This window comes from Mus pahari, chromosome 10, assembly GCF_900095145.1.
Source record: "Mus pahari chromosome 10, PAHARI_EIJ_v1.1, whole genome shotgun sequence".
In the NCBI taxonomy this organism is placed as follows: domain Eukaryota; kingdom Metazoa; phylum Chordata; class Mammalia; order Rodentia; family Muridae; genus Mus; species Mus pahari.
In genome coordinates, this window is record NC_034599.1 from 92,569,857 (window position 1) to 92,574,023 (window position 4,167).

Below are 4,167 nucleotides of genomic sequence, written 5' to 3' on the forward strand. Positions count from 1 at the left end.
GTAATCACCATTTCTATCCACTTTCTTGATAATTACCCAATTTCACTTTTTTTTTTTTTTTTTTTTTTTTTTTTTTTTTTTTTTTTTTTTTTTTTTTAGTTTTGTTTAGACAGACAGGATCACTCTATGTAGCCATGGTTAAAACTTGCTATGTAGACCAAGTTGATCTTGAACTTGGAGTGATCTTCCTGCCTCTCCATTCTCATGCTGGGACTATAGGCATAATCTCTAATCTGGCCATGCCTAGCATAATACTGGTATTTTTTTTTTGAGACAGGGTTTCTCTGTGTGGCTTTAAGTGTTTCTTTTTGGATTGGGGGAGGAGGCGTGTCCTGGGACTTGGAAGCCCAGGAACCACACAGCTCTGATGTAGGACAGTGTCCCAAATGAAAGGGTATCTTGAGACATGGGAGCCCAGGAAACACCCAGCTCTGAGAGGAAGTCTCCTCAGCAGAGGTGTTGCAGCTCCCAGGGGGGGGGATTCCAAGCTGAGCTGAGGAGCTGAGGAGCTCAGGAGTCTTGGTCTGGCTCCTTCACTCCATTGCTTCTTTTCTTCTTGGCTTCTTCTGAGGATACAGTTACATCAGGCAGCAAATCTCATGAGAGAGATGTATTGGAGGGTCCAGGGTGTGGAGGAACAAATGCAGGGATGGCTGCCCTCTGCTCCTGGGAGCAGACAGCAGAGAACTGGACAAAGGGGCGGTGCTTGTGTAGGAGAGGGGGTGGAGCTTCTCAGGACAGGGATATCCAGAGTGAGGATTGGTGGGATTTCAAGTCCTGAGCTTGGAAGGGGATCAGAGATTGGTGGATTTTCCTGTTCACGGGATTTATGGGTTTCCTGCTCGGCGATTGGTGGGAAGCTCAAGGATTGGTGAGTTTTCCTGCTCAGGGATTGTTGGCTTTTTTCCACCCCTTTTCCCTGCACGGGGCCCATGGGTTGGGAGTCTTTCCTGGCTGAGGCGCCATCTCTGTGGGGCTGCTGCAGGGAGGGGAGGCAGGAGAGGAGGTGCTGCCACTGTGGACAGCTCTTGAGGGGCGGCTCCCTCTGAGGTGGGAAAAGGGGTGCGCCACCATGGACAGCTCCTGCAGCTGCAGGCTGAGCTGCAGGCTGAAATGTGGTGTTGCCATTTCTACAGGAGCAGCCATTTTGGACAGCTCCTGTGGGACATTTTACTCCAGAAGTCATAGGCTGGGGTAGGAAGGAGAGGCCTGCTGCCCCTTTGACAGATTTTGTGATGCAATGGCTTTTGTGCCACTCAGGGACTACATTAACTGTCCTGGAACTGTAGACCAGGTTGGTTTAGAACTCCTGCCTTTGCCTCCCAAGTGCTGGGATTAAAGGGCATGTGCCACCACCACCTATTTTATATGTCTGTGTATAACTCACATTCTTTTGTTTTGTTTTGTTTTTTCGAGACAGGGTTTCTCTGTATAGCCCTGGCTGTCCTGGAACTCACTTTGTAGACCAGGCTGGCCTCGACCTCAGAAATCCGCCTGCCTCTGCCTCCCGAGTGTTGGGATTAAAAGGCATGTGCCACCATGCCCAGCTACATTCTTTTTTTAAAAGATTTACTTATTTGTTTTATGTATATAAATACACTGTATCGATGTCTTCAGACACACCAGAAGAGGGCATCATATCCCGTTATAGATGATTGTGAGCCACCATGTGGTTGCTGGAAATTAAACTCGGGACCTCAGGAAGAGCAGTCGGCGCTCTTGACCGCTGAGCCATCTCTCCAGCCCATAACTCACATTCTTTATCTATGCATCTGTAATCTGGCTCCACATATTAGCTGTTTTGAATAGCATTAAACATTGATGCACAGGTATCTCTGTGGTATATTGATATGCTGGCTAGTTATATGCCAACTTGCCAACAATCTGAAGTCACCTGATAGGAAGGAATCTAAACTGAGCAAAGATGGGGCTGTAGGCAAACCTGCAGAACATCATCTTTATTAGTGACTGATGTAGGAGGGTCCAGCCCATTGTGTGGAGGTGCTACCCCTGACTGGTGGTCCTAGGTGCTATAAGAAAGCAAGCTAAGCAAGCCATGAGGAGCAAGACGGTAAGCAGCACTCCTTCATGGTCTCTGTATCAGCTCCTGCTTCCAGATTCCTGTAAGGTTTGAATTCCTTCTGTTCCTTCCCTTAAAGATTGTGACTCAATAGACATAAGCCAAGTAAACCCTTTTCTCCCAAGCTGTTTTGATTATATTGTTTCATCATGGCAGTAATTACTTTAACTAAGAGAAGTTGATTTAGAGCCCAATGGATACATTCTCATGAGTGGCCCAGCTGGCATAAGATAGTTCTAGATTTTTGAATAATCTGTGCTACCTACATTCTTGCACAGGTATGCCAACGGCCTTACATCCTTGACAGTATATTGTTTATCCTGTGCTGGGATATGAATTGAGGGTCTCATGCACGCTAGACAATTTCTCTGTCATTGAATTATATTCTCAGCCCATTTGACAGTATTGTCCCCCTGATGATAGCCATTCTGACAAGGGTAAAGTAGAATTTCAATGTCACTTTGATTTCCAATTCCCTGAGGACTGAGGAGATTGGACATTTTTTTCATATATTTGTAGGTCATTTGTATTTCTCATGAGACTCTCTGCTCAAACCATAAACCCATTTATTGATGAATATTTTTTTGTAGCTTAAAGGACATATTTATCAGGAGGTTAAGAGGTGCATTATCCATGGACCATAAATAGTTCATAGCTGACACTTTTGTCACAGTCAAGCAGAAATGTAGCCAGTGCCAACCTATTTTGTAGACACTCTTGTTCTTTTGTTCAGAAAAAACGTTTGCACCATAAGACTTAAACTTGGGTTTCAGGATCTTCTTTTCTTCCATGTCATAGCTCCATCCATTTTTTTTTTCTGCAAAGGCAATTGCATCTTCTTTGGTACTGAAGGTCAGAACCATGTTGGAGAGGGGATCAGCCATTGATGCCCAACCCACCCAAGGATTTTCCCATCTCACTGTCTTCCATTCTTTGTGTTGCTTACTCCAGGCTGCATGTTATTGCGAGCAAGAACAAAGAGGCTAATCTTTCTGGTTTTGATGTGCTCTTGTGGAATACCAGTTAAAATAGTGAGATCCAATTTCTCGCCAACTGTTATGAGCTGTGTGTCCCCAGTTCAATCCTGTGCCAGCTTCCATGTGGATGCTCAACAGCCTGGATGGAACTCTGGGGACAGAAATGGCAGGTGTAGCCACTGCTCTCCGCCCCAACAACACCTGTTTCAGTGACATGGACATTGAGACCACCACCATCTTCCTGTGGACAAATACTGATGAATAATTTTTTATGCTTAATTTTTATTTTTTTTACATATTCTAAATATTATTAGTCCTGTCAGACAGCAGCTCTGTTTCCTGTTGCTGTGAGAGCCTACGCTGAGAAATAGGGGAAAAAAGATTTCTTTTATCTCACGGTACCAGCTTACAGATACATGTCATAGCAGGGGCTTGAGAGAACTGGAGGCCTCCCATTCATAGTTAAGAAGCAGAGAGAAGATTAGTAGTGCAGGCATGCTTGTGTTCAATTCCCTCATGCAGTTCAGGACCCCCTGTCTGGTGCCACCTGCAGTAGGCACTTCCTACTTCAATTAACGTAATCAAGATAATTCCTGATGTAGCAGTCCTTCATTAAGACTCTCTTCTCAGGTGACTCCAGGTTGTGTCAAGTTGACAGCTAGAGCTAACCATCACAAATGGATAGCTGGAAATCTTTCCTCCCATTCTGTAGCCCGTGATCCTTCTAATCAGAATTGCTCTAAATACCTGGATTCTTGTGTGGGTCCATGTGAATTTTAGATTTTTTTCCCCCCTTTTCTATGAAGGATGCCATTAGACTTTATTTTTCTCTTACTTCTTTTTTTTTTTTTTTTTTTTTTTTAAGATTTATTTGTTTTATGTAAGTACACCATAGCTGTCTTTAGAGACCCCAGAAGAGGGCATCAGATCTCATTACAGATGGTTGTGAGCCACCATGTGGTTACTGGGAACTAAACTCAGGACCTTCTGAAGAGCAGTCAGTGCTCTTAACCACTGAGCCATCTTTCCAGCCTCTCTTACTTCTTTTAAAAAAATTATATTTTTAGATAGAATCTCATGTAGCCCAAAATGGATTTGAACTTACCATAT

At 44.1% G+C, this 4,167-nt stretch overlaps 1 pseudogene; it reads right to left on the minus strand.

Annotated features, from left to right (window-relative positions):
- Positions 1 to 2,780: 2,780 nt before the first annotated feature.
- LOC110328668 lies at positions 2,781 to 3,294 on the minus strand (annotated as a pseudogene).
- Positions 3,295 to 4,167: the final 873 nt, after the last annotated feature.